Source organism: Chiloscyllium plagiosum, unplaced genomic scaffold, assembly GCF_037043375.1.
Source record: "Chiloscyllium plagiosum isolate Xiang-an unplaced genomic scaffold, Cpla_swu_hap1 HiC_scaffold_37, whole genome shotgun sequence".
Classification (NCBI taxonomy): Eukaryota; Metazoa; Chordata; class Chondrichthyes; order Orectolobiformes; family Hemiscylliidae; genus Chiloscyllium; species Chiloscyllium plagiosum.
The window spans coordinates 66,299,457-66,316,698 of record NW_028270175.1 but is presented as its reverse complement, the minus strand read 5'-3'; the positions used below and the strand labels follow the sequence as shown (position 1 = coordinate 66,316,698).

Below are 17,242 nucleotides of genomic sequence, written 5' to 3'. Positions count from 1 at the left end.
TGTTCAGAACAAGCAAGATACTGCCTAGACACAACCAGCCTGAGCTCACAAAGTCCAATAGTCAGGGTCCAGCATTTGGAATGTTTGGACAATATTTTTCATTTTAATTTCTTCATGGAATATGATTGGGACGGTATTTCTTGCCTGTTTTGCGTGGCCCTTGAGAAGATGGTGTTGGGCTTTCACATTGACCCGTTGCAGTTCATGTGATGTAGATGTGCATTAGCGAGGGTCTTTGAAACAGTGGCACTGAAGGAACAGCAATATACTTCCTAAATCAGGATGGTGGACAGCTGGGATCGGAACGTGAACATGGTGGGGGTCCCATGTATCTGTTTCCTTTGTCCTTGTTGATGGTCGGGCTTCAAAGGTACATTGTAAGGAGCCTTGATAAATTTCTGCAGAGCACCGTGTCGATGGCAGGTATTGCTGCGACTGAGTGTCAGTGGATGAGGGGTGAAGCTGCACTAACACAGGCAAACAGTGGGTATTTCATCACACACACATTCAGTGTGTGTCTTCTGGATGGGTGACAGGCTTTTGGAAATTATGAGGTAAGTTATTTCTGCAGGATTCCTAGCCCCTGGCATATTATTGTAGCCGATTAATTTATATGCATCAAAGTGTAACACTGGACAAGCACAACAGGTCAGGCAGCACCTTGACGTTTTAGCATTAGCCCTTCACAGGAATGGGTAATGAAATTATATGGTCAGTCCAGTTCTGGTTAACGGTAATCCCCGGGATATTGCTAGGTGGGAGTTCAGTGATGGTGGTGGCATTGAACGTGAGAGAATATGGTTCAATTTTCTATTGTTAGAGGTAATCGTTGTCTGGCACATGTGTAATGGAAATGGTACTTGTCAATATTAAGCACAAACCCGCATATTTCCAGGTCCTTGTTGCATTTGGATAAGGATTGCTTCAGTACCTGAGTAAATCACAAATAGTGTTGAACATTGTCCAATCATTAGCAAGCATCTCCACTTGTGATTGTAGAGCTTAGGGATGGTCATTTATGATTAGGCTTAGGGCAGAGAGCAGTCTGAGAGCTCACAGATGCTGCCCCTCTCTCTGAGCGAGGAAGCTGGCTTCGAGTTCGACCTGCTCCAGAGGCTTCTGACAACATATCTGAACGGATTAATGTTACAATATTTATCCCAAGAAGCTGAGTGGGGACTTGGTTAGCTCAATCGGTTGGACGGTTAGTTATTAATGCCAACAATATGGGTTCAATTCCTGCACTGACTGGGGTGACTAACGGACTGTCCTACTCAATCTCTCCCTTACTTGAGGCATCATGACTGTCCAGTTAAATTGCCACCAGTCGTCTCTGTCTAACAAGAGAGCATCCCTATTATTCTGTAGGAGTATGGTGGCTTACTCTTCCATTTCTGATCTACAGGCTTACCCAGAAACCCCTCCCCTGGAGAACTGGAGCTGAGATGGCTGCTCCCACCGACCCCAGCCACCTTCCTTTGTACCAGGTATCACTTCAGCCAGTGCAGACGATTCCTATTTGCTCCAGTTTTGCCGTCAATCCTGGATACGACACTTGATCAAATGCGGTTATGATGATGTTAAGTGCAGTCCTTGTCGCCTCATCTCTAGAATTCAGCAGTGTGTTTTCTTGTTGTACATAGTTAAACCAAGGCTTCAATGAGCACAAGGTATGAGAGCCCAAACTGAGCTTCATGAGCAGGTTGGTGCTGAGGAAGTGCTGCTTGATCCCACTGTGAGTGACACCTTCCATCACTTTATTAATGATAGGGATTAGAGCAATGGGGCAGTCATTGATTGTCTGATGTTTTGTCTGTGTGAGTACAGGATCCGCGCGGATAGTTTTCCACATTGTCAGGTAGGTCCCAGTACAATATCCCTGCTGGAACAATTTGAATGGAATGTTATCAGAGCCCATATCCTTTGCATTATCCCATCCCTCCAGCCGTTTCGATTTAGCACACAGTGAATCAAATTAGCTGATGACTCCCATCTGGAGAAGACTATAATAGATCATCCCATCGACACTTCGGTCTCAACATTGTTGTGAATGTTTCATCCTTAGCTTTTCCATTGTTGTGCTGGGCCGTTCCATAGTTGAGGAAGGTGATATTTGTGTATCCTACTCTTCCAGTGAGTTGTTTAATTGACCACGCAATTCACACTGATTGCATGTGACAGGATTGCAGAAGTTAGGTCTGATTTGTTAGTTAGATCATTTTTATGCCATTTGGTGAGTAAGTGGTCCTGTTTGGTAGGTGTATCTAGTGCTGCTCTTGACCGGTCATCCTGTGTTCTTCATTGAACAAGGGTTTACCCCCTGGCCTGATGGTCAGGGTATTGTGGAGCACAGGCCAGGCAGTTACAGTGAACATTGTGCAGGAGTACAATTCTGCTGCTGTTGGTAATGTCCCGAATCACCACACACACGCCAGTGCTGAGTTCTAGATTTCTTTGAAGTTTGTTCCGTTGAACATGTTGATAGTATCTCTCACATGTGTGCTCATGTGTATACACACTCTCACACACTCTCACACACACTCACACTCTCACTCTCACTCTCACTCTCACACACACTGTCACTGTCATTCTCACTCTCACTCTCACTCTCACACTCACTGTCACTGTCATTCTCACTCTCACACTCACTCTCACAATCACAAACACAATCACACTCACTCACTCACACTCTCACATTCTCTCACTCTCTCACTCTGACTCTTTCACTCTGACTCTCACTGTCTCACTCACTCTCTCTCTCACTCACTCACTCTCTCTCTATCACTCACTCACTCACTTACTCAATTACTTACTCACTCAATCACTCTCTCACACTCTCACACTCTCACACTCTCAAAATTCACAATGTAAAATCGGGACTTTGTCTATAGAAACACTGTGTGTGGTAGTCACCTTTCCCAATACGGTCATCGATCAATGTGCCTGCAGCCGGTAGGTTGGTGAAGATAAGGTCAAGACTGTTTCTCCCTCTCACTCGTTCCCTTCCCACTCAGTGCAGTCCGTCTTGCAGCTATGTCCGTTTGGACCCGACCATCTCGATGAGCAATGCTGCTGCTGAGCCCCACTGGGTGTTGGTTTTGAAATGGCCCACGCAGTATACCTTCTCCAGCTTTGTCACTCTCTCACGGCTTCCATCAGAGGGACACTGATCCATCAGCTGAGGGAAGGGAGTCAGCAGGTTTCCGTGTCAGTGTTGGATCTGACACAAAGAGGTTTCGTTATGACACATTGTTTCTTGAGGAGTCTGTAGGACGCCTCTCCCACATTTGGCACTAGCCCCCAGATGTTAGGAAGGAAGGATTTCCAGGGTCTGCAGGGCTTTTAATTTTTTGTCACGATCAATCGAAGGGCCTCTTCTGTGCTGTATGACACCCACTCTATGACTCTTGTGATTTGACAGTCCAAGGTCTCACTCCTTCAGTTCCTCCAAGTGCCTTGTCTATTCCATAGATTTCTACGATATTTTCTCCATAAAGACATTGCATAATTCCGTTTTTAAACTATCTCCGTGTATTTCTGTTTCTTTCCCTGTCATCTGCTCCAGTTGCAACATTCATTTGTAACTCAGTAACCCTCCGTATCACAACAATCTTTATCTCTTACTCGAGTCCCATCTATCGCTGTAAATTCAGCCAGCCCCTACACCTGTCCCTATCTCTCTAATCTTCAGCTGCTTCATCATTCCCCATATTCTGTAAATGAATTTAAAAATATCTCGCTAACCTATTCTAGCATGCACAGGTCACATTATCTCTGTAACATCTCCAGCCTTGTTTTCCTATCTCTGTCAAATCGCTAGCCTTGCTTTTCTCTCGATCTGTAACATCTCCAGCCTTGCTTTCCTTTCTCCATGTCACATCTCCAGCCTTGCTTTTCTCTCTCTGAAACATCTCCAGCCTTGCTTTCCTTTCTCCCTGTCACATCTCCAGCCTTGCTTTCCTCTCTCTGTAACATCTCCAGCCTTGCTTTTCTATCTCTGTGACATCTCCAGCTGTGCACTCCTTTCTCTGTAACATCTCCAGCCTTGCTCTCCTATCTCTGTAACATCTCCAGCCTTGCTCTCCTATCTCTGTAACATCTCCAGCCTTGCTTTCCTTTCTCTCTGTAACATCTCCAGCCTTGCTTTCCTCTCTCTGTGTAACATCTCTAGCCTTGCTCTTCTCTCTCTCCAACATCTCCAGCCTTGCTTTCCTATCTCTGTAACATCTCTAGCCTTGCTTTTCTCTCTCTTTAATATCTCCAGCCTTGCTTTCCTATCTCTGTGTAACACCTCCAACCTTGCTTTTCTATCTCTGTAACATCTCCAGCCTTGCTTTTCTCTCTCTTTAATATCTCCAGCCTTGCTTTCCTATCTCTGTGAAACATCTCTAGCCTTGCTTTTGTCTCTCTCTGTAACATCTTCAGCCTTGTTTTTCCACCTCTGTAATATATTCAGCCTTGTTTTCCTCTCTCTGTGTCATATCCGGCCATGCTTTTCTGTCTCACTGTAACATCTCCAGCCTTGCTTTCCTATCTCTGTAACATCTCCAGCCTTGCTCTTCTCTCTCTCTGTAACATCTCCTGCCTTGCTTTTCTATCTCTGTAACATCTCCATATTTGCTTTTCTCTCTCTGAAACATCTTCAGCCTTGCTTTCTTCTCTGTCTGTGACATCTCCAGCTGTGCTCTCCTATCTCTGTAACATCTCCAGCCTTGCTTTCCACTCTCTGTGTAATATCTCCTGCCTTGCTTTTCTATCTCTGTAACATCTCCATATTTGCTTTTCACTCTCTGAAACATCTCCAGCCTTGCTTTTCTGTCTCTGTGACATCGAGGAGAAAGTGAGGTCTGCAGACGCTGGAGATCAAAGCTGAAACTTTATTGCTGGAACAGCACAGCAGGTCAGGCAGCATCTAGGGAACAGGAAATTCGACGTTTCGGGCACATGCCCTTCTTCAGGAATGAGCAGAGAGTGTTCAGCAGGAGAAGATAAAAGGTAGGGAGGAGGGACTTGAGGAGGGGCGTTGGAAATGTGATAGGTGGAAAGAGGTCAAGGTGAAGGTGATAGGTCGGAGTAGGGTGGAGGCGGAGAGGTCAAGAAGAAGACTGCAGGTCAGGAAGGCGGTGCCGGGCTGGAGGGATTCGGCTGAGACAAGGTGGGGGGAGGGGGGATGAAGAAACTGGTGAAGTCCAAGTTCATCCCCTGTGGTTGGAGGGTTCCCAGTCGGAAGATAAGACGCTCCTCCTCCGACCGTCGCGTTGTTGTGGTTTGGCGGTGGATGAGTCCAATGACCTGCATATCCTCGGTGGAGTGGGAGGGGGAGTTGAAATGCTGTGCTACAGGGTGATTGGGTTGGTTCGTCCGGGTGGCCCAGAGGTGCTCTCTGAATCGCTCCGCAAGTAGGCGGCCTGTCTCGCCAATATAGAGGAGGCCACACCGGCTGCAGCGGATGCAGTAGATAATGTGGGTGGAGGTGCAGGTGAATCTGTGGCGGATATGGAAGTTTCCTTTGGGGCCTTGGAGAGAAGTGAGGGGGGAGGTGTGGGCGCAAGTGTTGCACCTCCTGCGGTTGCAAGGGAAGGTGCCGGGAGTGGAGGTTGGGTTGGTGGGGGGTATGGATCTGACAAGGGAGTCGCGGAGGGAGTGGTCTCTACGGAAAGCTGATAGAGGAGGGGAGGGAAATATATCCTTGGTGGTGGGGTCCGTTTGGAGGTGGCGGAAGTGACGGCGGATGATGCGCTGTACATGGAGATTGGTGGGGTGGTAGGTGAGGACCAGTGGGGTTCTGTCCTGGTGGCGGTTGGAGGGGCGGGGCTCAAGGGCGGAGGAGCGGGAAGTGGAGGAGATGTGGTAGAGGGCATCGTCGATCACGTCGGGGGGGAAATTGCGGTCCTTGAAGAAGGAGGCCGTCTGTGTTGTGCGTATTTTGAACTGGTCCTCCTGGGAGCAGATGCGGCGGAGACGAAGGAATTGGGAGAATGGGATGGCGTTTTTACAGTGGGCGGAGTGGGAGGAGGTGTAGTCCAGGTAGCTGTGGGAGTCGGTCGGTTTGTAGTAGATGTCCGTGTTGATTCGGTCGTCTGAGATAGAAACAGAAAGGTCTAGGAAGGGGAGGGAGGAGTCCGAGACTGTCCAGGTGAATTTGAGGTCGGGGTGGAAGGTGTTAGTGTAGTGGATGAACTGTTCAACCTCCTCGTGGGAGCACGAGGTAGCGCCGATACAGTCATCAATGTAGCGGAGGAAAAGATGGGGGGTGGGGCCAGTGTAGTTGCGGAAGATGGATTGTTCCACATACCCTACGAAGAGGCAGGCATAGCTGGGGCCCATGCGGGTGCCCATGGCTACTCCTTTTGTTTGGAGAAAGTGGGAGGATTGGAAAGAAAAGTTGTTCAGGGTGAGGACCAGTTCAGTGAGTCGAAGGAGGGTGTCGGTGGAAGGGTACTGGGTGGTACGGCGGGAAAGGAAGAAGCGGAGTGCTTTAGTCCAACAGGTTTAATTGGAAGCACACTAGCTTTCAGAGCGACGCTCCTTCATCAGGTGATTAAAGGAGCGTCGCTCCAAAAGCTAGTGTGCTTCCAATTAAACCTGTTGGACTATAACCTGGTGTTGTGTGATTTTTAAGTTTGTACACCCCAGTCGAACACCGGCATCTCCAAATCATAAATTAATCTAGTTCCATTTACCAGCATTTGGCCCATATCCCTCGAAACCCTTCCTATTCATCTCCAGCTGTGCTCTCCTCTCTCTGTAACATCTCCAGTCTTGCTGTCCCCTCTCTGTAACATCTCCAGCATTGCTTTCCTTTCTCTCTGTAACATCTCCAGCCTTGCTTTCCTCTCTCTGTGCAACATCTCCAGCCTTGCTTTCCTCTCTCTGTGTAACATCTCCAGCCTTGTGCTTCTCTCTCTCTAACATCCCCAGCCTTACTTTCCTATCTCTGTAACATCTCTAGCCTTGCTTTTCTCTCTCTGTAACATCTCCAGCCTTGCCTTCGCATCTCTCTAACATCTCCAGCCTTGCTTTTCTCTCTCTTTAATATCTCCAGCCTTGCTTTCCTATCTCTGTAACATCTCAAGCCTTGCTTTTCTCTCTCTTTAATATCTCCAGCCTTGCTTTCCTATCTCTGTGAAACATCTCCAGCCTTGCTTTTCTCTCTCTCTGTAACATCTTCAGCCTTGTTTTCCCATCTCTGTAATATCTTCAGCCTTGTTTTCCTCTCTATGTGTCATCTCCGGCCTTGCTTTTCTGTCTCACTGTAACATCTCCAGCCTTGCTTTCCTCTCTCTGTAACATCTCCAGCCTTGCTTTCCTATCTCTGTAACATCTCCAGCCTTGCTTTTCTGTCTCTCTGTAACATCTCCAGCCTTGCTTTTCTATCTCTGTAACATCTCCATATTTGCTTTTCTCTCTTTGAAACATCCCCAGCCTTGCTTTCCTCTCTGTCTGTGACATCTCCAGCTGTGCTCTCCTGTCTCTGTCACATCTCCAGCCTTGCTTTCCTGTCTATCTGTGACATCTCCAGCTGTGCTCTCCTGTCTCTGTCACATCTCCAGCCTTGCTTTCCTCTCTCTCTCTAACATCTCCAGCCTTGCTTTTCTTTCTCTCTCTGACATCTCCAGCCTTGCTTTTCTTTCTCTCTCTGACATCTCCAGCCTTGCTTTTCTGTCTCTCTGTAACATCTCCAGCCTTCCTTTCCTGTCTCTGTAACATCTTCAGCCTTGCTCTCCTATCTCTGTAACATCTCCAGCCTTGCTTTCCTCTCTATCTGTAACATCTCCAGCCTTGCTTTCCTTTCTCTCTGTAATATCTCCTGCCTTGCTTTTCTCTCTCTCTGTAACATCTCCAGGCTTGCTTTTCTCTCTCTCTGACATCTCCAGCCTTGCTTTCCTCTCTATCTGTAACATCTACAGCCTTGCTGTCCTCACTATCTGTAATAACTCCAGCCTTGCTTTACTCTCTCTCTATAACATCTCCAGCCTTGCTTTCCTCCCTCTCTGTAAAGTCTCCAGCCTTGCTTTCCTCTCTGTAACATCTCCTGCCTTGCTTTCCTGTCTCTGTAACATCTCCAGCCTTGCTTTGCTCTCTCTGTAACATCTCCTGCCTTGCTTTCCTGTCTCTGTAACATCTCCAGCCTTGCTTTTCTATCTCTTTAATATCTCCAGCCCTGCTTTCCTATCTCTGTGAAACTTGAGTTTATAATTAGATTAAGGTGCGTCAACTGAACAGAAAATATTGTTGTATGTAGCATTGTAGGATGTATTTTCTGTGCGCTCAACGATGTTGGCAGGTTGTATCGAAAGGCAGTATATTATTTCAACGGACAGATTTGGCTTGAGGCGCAGAAGAACCGGGCACCTGGGTTACAAGAAAAAACTTTATATGTGCATAAAGATTTGAGGGAGGTAAGATAAATGTAGACATTTTCTGAAATAGAATACATTTAGAATTAGGGAAGATTTTCTACAGAGTAGTGGCGAGACTACATCGCGAGAATAATGGTCACACTGACACACAGGTCAGTCCAGAGAAGATTCACTCAACTGACTCCTGTGTTGGACGTTTATTTCAGGTGGAAATCTTGAACTGACTGACTGTGGATCTGCTGGAGTTTAGGTGAACAACATGTGATCATGGTGACACCAGGATATTCCAAGTCGTCTTTCCATGTTGAATTCTGAAACCATATTTCAGCTTGTGTGAGAGATTACCAGGAATGAATGGACTATGAAACTGAAGGTTATCTCACTTAAGAAGATGTTGCATGTTTTAATCCTTCAAAGTGTCGTGTATTTGTGAACTCTTTCCCAGATAGTAATGGAGGATAAAACATTGAATATTCCTAAGGCAGAAGCAGGCAGATTCTTGACTAACAATGAAGCACTAACATTGTAAAGGCATAGGAGGGATGTGTGATTGATATCACAATCAGATAATCCACGATCTTATCACATGACTGAGCTGTATTGGTGACTTACCCCTGATGTTAGTCTCTGCATTTCTGATGACTTTAGGTACTGAAAAAAATTATGAGATGATTCTCATGAACACAGAGACATTTTCTTTCAGATTATTGGGCGCAGGTTTCCATATGTGACTTTTAAACAACACTCAAAATCACTCAGGGAAGTTTCATGTTATTGGAGAAATGTCAGGAGCATAGGGCAAAGTGAAAGCCTGCCTTGAATCTGCTTTAGAAATCACATTGGGTCGAATGGATAACTTTAATTTTGCTCATTCCTTTCAGTTCTTGTTGTGAGGTGAGTTTCATTAGCAAGGCCAGCATTCTGTTGCCGATGTGTAATTTCTATTCAGAATATGGTGATAAACCCCAGGGATTCTTGTAGTGCAGGAACACTAACAGGTATGTTACAAAGAAAGAAAAGGGATTCTGATCCAGTTGATAGAGAAGGCAGAATGATATCGCTTCAGGTTGGTGTGCTGTGTGACGTTGGAGATTGCATTCCTCACCACTTGATGCTCACAATCTATGGAAATAGTGAGACAACAATTAAAGTGATAGTCATACAGCATATAAACAAGCCCTTCAGGCCAATACATCTACGGCAGCCAGAAAACACCAATGTTCATTATTGCTAGTTACCTGAAGACCTATAGCCTACTATGCCCTGGCCGATTTTGCTTAAATGCTGCATTGTCTTCCTATACACTTAATGGTAAGGTCCTAGGGAGTGTTGCTGAACAAAGAAACCTTGGAGTGCAGGTTCATAGCTCCTTGAAAGTGGAGTCGCAGGTCGATAGGATAGTGAAGAAGGCATTTGGTATGCTTTCCTTTATTGGTCAGAGTATTGAGTACAGGAGTTGCGAGGTCATGTTGCGGCTGTACAGGACATTGGTTAGGCCACTGTTGGAATATTGCATGTAATTCTGGTCGCCTTCCTATCGGAAAGACGTTGTGAAACTTGAAAGGGTTCAGAAACGATTTATAAGGATGTTGCCAAGGTTGGAGGATCTGAGCTACAGGGAAAGGCTGAACAGGCTGGGGCTGTTTTCCCTGGAGCGTCAGAGGCTGAGGGGTGACCTTGTAGAGGCTTATAAAATTATGAGGGGCATGGATAGGATAAATAGACAAAGTCTTTTTCCCTGCGGTCGTGGAGTCCAGAGCTAGAGGGCATACGTTTAGGGTGAGAGGGGAAAGATATAAAAGAGACGTCAGGGGCAACTTTTTCACGCAGGGGGTGGTACGGGTATAGAATGAGCTGCCAGGGGATGTGGTGGAGGCTGGTACAATTGCATCATTTAAGAAGCATTAGGATGTGTATACGATAGGAAGGGTTTTGAGGGATATGGGCTGAGTGCTGGCAGGTGGGACTAGATTGGTTGGGATATCTGGCCGACATGGACGGGTTGGACCGAAGGGTCTGTTTCCATGCTGTACATCTCTATGACTCTATTTGTGACCTGACCATTTTTTGTTCTTTTATGTACAAAATGGTTTCATGGACATAGATAACACAACGATAAAGACAGTGTCAAACTCATCAGATGAATAAAAATCAGACTCTGCATTTTTCAATAATTCTAGAAAATCCAATTGTCGTTTCAATTCATTTGGAATTTTAATGGAGCTCGACCAGCATTAATTGACCTTGAGAGTTCCAGTCCAGTTTATGTTGGTCTGTCCAAGTGGCTGGTGGGAGGGAGTGCCAGCAGCGCATCTCATGTGCTGGGTTAGCTGGGAGTAAACATTACTGGTGGTGGATGGAGTGTCACACAAGCTGTCATGCTGTGGTGAACAGCTCGCAGGCAAACAGGAAAACTGACTCATTGTCAAAGCGAACATATAGGATGGAGTTTATTATTTTTCTGAGAAATAGCAACCTTACAGATACAAATCTCTATAGTAATGAAGGGAAGTCTGTGTCTATGTTGTTGGTGTCCTTAAAATAATGGTGTCAAACAGTTGGAATTATGTTATTACTTTGGAGGGACGATGCTTGCACTGAGCACGTGATTTATCCTGGATATATTAACAGATGGCTGAGCTGTCCTAGGTTGAGTAAGTGCTGATATTCCATGGGATGATGTTGATTTGTAAACTCGCCACTTACTGAGCACAGTTCGCCAGAACAAACCAACAAGTACCATTGGTTGGTGTTTCAGAATGTATCAGAGCTTTCTTGGCTGCCACCACATGGAATCATGTATAAAGACAAGGCTAATCGAATCTGCACCATCCAGTGCTGATGCTAGTGTTTTATATAGTTTGTGAGGTTACCTTCCTGAACCACCCTCCCAGGCAATGCATTCTAGACACAAATCGTTCTCTGGGTTCAAAACGGATTCCCCAAATCCTCTCTCAATATCTTCTCTCTCGCTTCAAACATGTGTCCCTTGTTTTAGACCCTTTGACTAAGGGGAACAGCTGCTGTCTGTTCACTCTGCCCATACCTCTCATGCTCTTATACACCTCTGTCAGGTTCACCCCTCACCCTTCTCTGCTCCAAAAGCAAGACTAGCCTATCTTCTTGGTTTGAGTTCTCTCTTGTCTTGTTACTTCTTCCAAAGTGCAGCATCTCATATTTTTCAGTGCTAATTTTTATCGGTCATTGATCTGGCCATCTGAACAATCAGTTTGTACCCTCTTGTAACCTAACACGTTCCTCCTCACCATGACCCACACAGCCTGTCGTTGTGTCATCCACAACATTGTTTATCATTCTCCAACACCCCCCCCCCACCCCACCTCCCCATCTCCCACATCAATATCATCAACATTTCGGAGCAGCGAGAGGGGGGAGCCGGGAGGAGGTGATGTTGGTGCAAGGTGATGGTTGGGATGGCCAGTAAGTACATTTAAACTTGTTACCTTCAGGCCAGCGAAGGAGAAGCGAGCCAGGGACTTCTGGGAAGGGTAAGTAGAACAATTTATATTTGCATGGTTGCGTTACCAGAGACACTACTCGGTAACTAGTTTATTTCCGAATCCTTTTTTCAAGTAGTCACTTTGGGAGTTACAATAGTGGCAATGGAGTTTAGGGCAGTGGAATGTTCCTCTTGCAGAATGTGGGAAGTAAGGGTCACCACTAGTGTCCCTGCTGATTACATCTGTGGGAAGTGCACCCAACGCGAAAACTGCGTTAGAGAACTGGAGCTGGTGTTGGATGAACTTCCGATCATTCAGGAGCCTGAGGGAGTTATTGGCAGGACTTACAGAGAGGTAGTCACTCCCCAGATAAAAGAAAAAGACAGATGGGTGACAGTTAGGGGACAGAAAGGGAACTTGCAGGCAGTGCAGGGATCCCCTGTGGCCATTGCCCTCAACATAAGTATACCGTTTTGGATACTGTTTGGTGGGGGGGAGAATGACTTACCAGGGGAAAGCAATGGGGCACCTGCTGCTCAGAAGGGAAGGAGGAAGAGGAGCAGAGCAGTACTCATTGGGGACTCGATAGTTAGGGGAACTGATAGGATGTTCTGTGGGGGCGAGAGAGACTCACGGTTGGTATGTTGCCTCCCGGGTGCCAGGGTTCGTGATGTCTCTGATCATGTTTTTCGGTTACTTCGGGGAGAGGGAGAGCAGCCCTGAGTCGTAGTCCACATTGGCATTAACGACATAGGATGGGGACTTGAGGCAGAAATTCAGGGAGCTAGGATGGAAACTTAGAGCTAGGACAAACAGAGTTGTTTTCTTTGGTTTGCTGCCCGTGCCACATGCTAGTGAGGTGAAGAATAGGGAGAGAAAGGAGTTGAACACGTGGCTACAGGGATAGTGCAGGAGGGAGGGTTTCGGGTTTTTGGATAATTAGAGTTCTTTCTGGGGTAGGTGGGACCTCTACAAGCAGGATGGTTTTCATCTCAACCAGAGGGGTACAAATATCCTGAGTGGGAAATTCACTAAAGCTATTAAGGTGGACTTAAATTAATACAGCAGGGGGATGGGAACCAAAAGTGTAGGACAGGTACAGAAGAGAATGAAAGTAGGGAGTTCCAAAATCAAGTATCTGACACTGGCCGCGAGAACCTGATTTGAAGTGTGTGTACTTCAACGCGAGGAGCATCCGAAATAAAGTGGGTGAACTGCAGCGTGGGTTGGTACCTGGGACTTCGATGTTGTGGCCATTACGGAGACATGGATAGAGCAGGGACAGGAATGGTTGTTGCAGGTTCCGGGATTCAGATGTTTCCGTAAGATCAGAGAAGATGGTAAAAGAGGGGGAGGTGTGGCATTGTTGATCAGGGACAATATTACAGTTGTAGAAAGGATGTTTGGGGACTCATTAACTGAGGTAGTATGGGCTGAAGTGAGAAACAGGAAAGGAGAAGTCACCATGCTGGGAGTTTTCCATAGGCCTCCAAATAGTCCCAGAGATGTAGAGGAAAGGATAGCAAAGATGATTCTCGATAGGAGTGAGAGAGACAGGGTAGTTGTCATGGGGGACTTCAACTATCCAAATATTGACTGGGATTACTACTCTACGAGAACTATAGATGGGTCAGTTTTTGTCCAGTGTGTGCAGGAGGGCTTCCTGACACAGTATGTAGACAGGCCTACAAGGGGGCGAAGCCACGTTAGATTTAGTACTGGGTAATGAGCCTGGCCAGGTGTTAGATTTGGAAGTAGGTGAGCACTTTGCAGTCAGCGATCACAATTCTGTCAGGTTTACTTTAGTGATGGAAAGGATAGGTGTAGTCCACCGAGCAAGAGTTACAGCTGGGGGAAGGGAAATTACGATGCAATTAGGAAAGATTTAGGAAGCATAGAATGGGGAAGGAAACTGCTGGGGATGAGCACATTAAAAATGTGGACCTCATTCAAGGAAAAGCTCCTGTGTGTCCTAGATAAGTATGTACCTGTCAGGCAGGGGGCAAGATATAGAACGCGTGAGCTGTGGTTTTATAAGGAAGTGGAATCCCTGGTCAAGAAGAAGAAGAAGGCTTATGTTAGAACAAAATGTGAAAACTCAGGGCGCTTGAGGGTTACAAGGAAATCAGGAAAGACCTAAAAAGAGAGCTCAGAAAAGCCAGGAGGAGACATGAGAATTGTTGGCGGATAGGATCAGGGTTAACCCTAAAGCTTTCCATAGGTATGTCAGGAATAAAAGAATGACGAGAGTTAAATTAGGGCCAATCAAGGATAATAGTGGGAAGTTATGTGTGGAGTCAAAGAAGATAGGGGAAGCACTAAATAAATATTTTTCGACAGTGTTCACTATAGAAAATGAAAATGTTGGCGAGGAAGATACAGAGATACTTGCATCTAGACTAGAAGAGATTGAGGTTCGCAAGGAAGAGGTATTAGAAATACTGCAGAGTGTGAAAATAGACACGTCCGCTGGGCCGGATTGGTCTATCCTAGGATCCTCTGGGCAGCAAGGGAAGAGATTGCCGAGCCTGTGGCATTGATCTAGAAATCATCATTATCGACAGGAATAGTGCCTGAGGACTGGAAGATAGCAAATGTGGTTCCCTTGTTCAAAAAGGGTATTTGAGACAACCCTGGTAATTACAGACCAGTGAGTCTCACTTCAGTTGTTGGTAAAGTGTGAGAAAAAGTTATAAGAGATAGGATTTATAACCATCCAGAAAAGAATAAACTGGTCAGGGACAGTCAGTACAGTTTTGTGAAGGGTAGGTCATGGCTAACGAATCTTACTGACTTTTTGACAAAGCGACCAAACAAGTAGATGAGAGTAAACTGATTGATATGGTGGAAATGGATTTCAGCAAGGCGTTCGATAAGCGTTCCCACAGTAGGCTATTATACAAAATGCAGAGGAATGGGATTATGGGAGACATAGCAGTTTGGATCAGTAATTGGCTTGCTGAAAGAAAACAGAGGGTTGTCATTGATGGAACATGTTCATCTTGGTGTCCAGTTACTAGTGGCGTACCGTAAGGGTCAGTGTTGAGTCCACTGCTGTTCGTCATTTTTATAAATGACCTGGATGAGGGCTTAGAAAGGTGCATTCGTAAATTTGTGGACGACACTAAGGTCGGTGGGTTTGTGGATAGTGATGAAGTTTGCAGAGAGTTAGGATGCAGAGCTGGGCTGAGAGGTGGCAAATGGAGTTTAATGTGGACAAGTGTGAGGTGATACGCTTTGGACGGAGTAATCAGAATGCAAAGTACTGGGCTAATGGTAAGATTCTTGGGAGTGCAGATGAGCAGGGAGATCTGGATGTCCATGTCGCCAGATCCCTGAAAATTGCCACCCAGATTGACAGGGTTGTTAAGAAGGCATACAGTGTTTTGGCCTTTATTAATAGAGGGATTGAGCTCCGGAACCAGGAGGTTATGCTGCAGCTGTACAAAGCTCTGGTACGCCCATACTTGGAGTATTGTGAACAATTGTGGTCAGCACATTATAAGAAGGATGTAGAAGCTTTGGAAAGGGTGCAGAGGAGATTTACTAGGATGTTGTCTGGTATGGAAAGAATGTCTTACGAGAAAAGGCTGAGGGCCTTGAGGCTGTTCTCGTTCGAGAGAAGAAGGTTGAGAGGTGACTTAATAGAGACATACAAGATAATCAGAGGGTAAGATAGGGTGGACAGGGAGAGCCTTTGTCCAAGGATGGGAACGGCAAACATGAGGGGACACAACTTTAAAGTAAGGGGAGATAGGTATAAGACAAATGTCAGAGGTAGTTTCTTTACTCAGAGAGTAGTAAGGGTATGGAATGTTTTGCCTGTAACCGTGATAGATTCGCCATTTTAAGTGTATTTAATCCGTCATTGGACAGGCATATGGACGTACATGGAATAGTGTAGATGGGATGGGCTTCAGATTAGTATGACAGAGTAGCGCAACATCGAGGGCCGAAGGGCCTGTACTGCGCTGTAATGTTCTATGTTCTATGTTCTATTTATGAATATCAAATATAAACCTTGATTTTCTACCTGTTCTACAGATCTGTTGCAGAGGAAGAATTGGGAATTCCAGTCTCATGTTTTTCATATTTTGGTGAATTTACAGCGTGATGCAGTTGAGGCCTTTTTATGAGGAAGTCAGAAATAATATTTTGGACATGGAGCTGAATTCTGCTTATACACTCCACCCCTCTACATGTATTATTCATAAGACTTGTATATAATTAATTTTGGAATAGGTTTTGGCACCGTGCACTGCGACAGTTCAATTTGATGTGGGCCTGCAGCTTATTCTGTAATAAATTTACTGCAATATTCAGAGCTGAAGATTTTTCTTTTCATCTGCGGATGGACACAGGCTTGTTGATTAAGTTTGTTTGAAAGAGCTGGAGGGATGAGGATAAAGATAAAATTAATTTCTACATCAAAAACACTATAGAAGATCAATTCATATTCTCATTTCTACGTTGGATTGGAAGCAAATTATAAGAACAAGGACCCATCGTTCTGAATATTGTTTTAAAAAGTGACATCATGTTGCAATAATGCATTGCGGACAAAGAAAATGTTGTCTGATTTGATGGAGATACAGAAATGCAGAGTGAATGTATAATATGAACAAGAATCAAGTGTTAATAAAAAAAGTATGAGAAATCTTTTCTTAATTTTCAAACGAAACCAGATCCCAATTTTCCTGAACAGTGATGTTTGATTGTCCATCAATCTCACTTTTCCAACTATATGCTTTTCCTGCTACTGATGCGCCTTCTGGCACACATCATCCTTCCTTCCTACTCGTTCCTTACCCTTCTAATTTCCTTGCATTGCCCATTCTGATACTACATACCCTTCCACTGACCATTCCCCTTTACACTTCTTGCACTGTATGTCACACCACTTCCCCTGACCCACCATTTCTCTTTTTGCTCTCACACTAGTTGCTGGAATCTGCTGATATATGTGCTACTACTGGTCATCAGTGAATAATGAGCTTGTAATGATCAATGTCAATAAAAACAGACAATAAGATGTTTGCCACTGTTTGATGCACCGTGAACAGGATAGTTTTGTTCACTGTTGGTACAGACTGGAGCTTCTTCCTGTCCGTCTGTCACAATGTTTAACAAAACAGCCTCATCACCAACAGGACAAACACCTTCTGTCAGAATCGGAAGGCCAGGTAGCAATTTTCTTTTGAATATTGTGAGGACCTTGTTCTCACAAACAGTGTTTGTGTCTTTTGCTCTTTATTCTTTCAAGTGATCTGCCCATGTAATTTGAGGTGAGATCAGAGTGACTTCCCTTTCAATCGAAGCAGGACTTGACTGAGGGTGGAATCAAGGACCTTGAGCAAAACTGTGATAAATGGAAATTAGAGAACATTCTGCTGTGGTAATGGGAACAATGGGAAAAGC

At 45.3% G+C, this 17,242-nt stretch overlaps 2 long non-coding RNA genes across 2 annotated transcripts in view; one reads left to right on the top strand and one right to left on the bottom strand.

Annotated features, from left to right (window-relative positions):
- LOC148139834 (uncharacterized) overlaps window positions 1-17,242 on the bottom strand; it is a 972,613-nt gene that overhangs the window by 136,420 nt on the left and 818,951 nt on the right. The gene's annotated exons all lie outside the window — the stretch shown is intronic.
- On the top strand, window positions 1,675-15,900 carry LOC148139835 (uncharacterized). The gene is made up of 3 exons (XR_015753385.1): window positions 1,675-1,735; window positions 8,570-8,736; window positions 15,869-15,900. It is a non-coding gene; the product is annotated as an uncharacterized LOC148139835 (long non-coding RNA).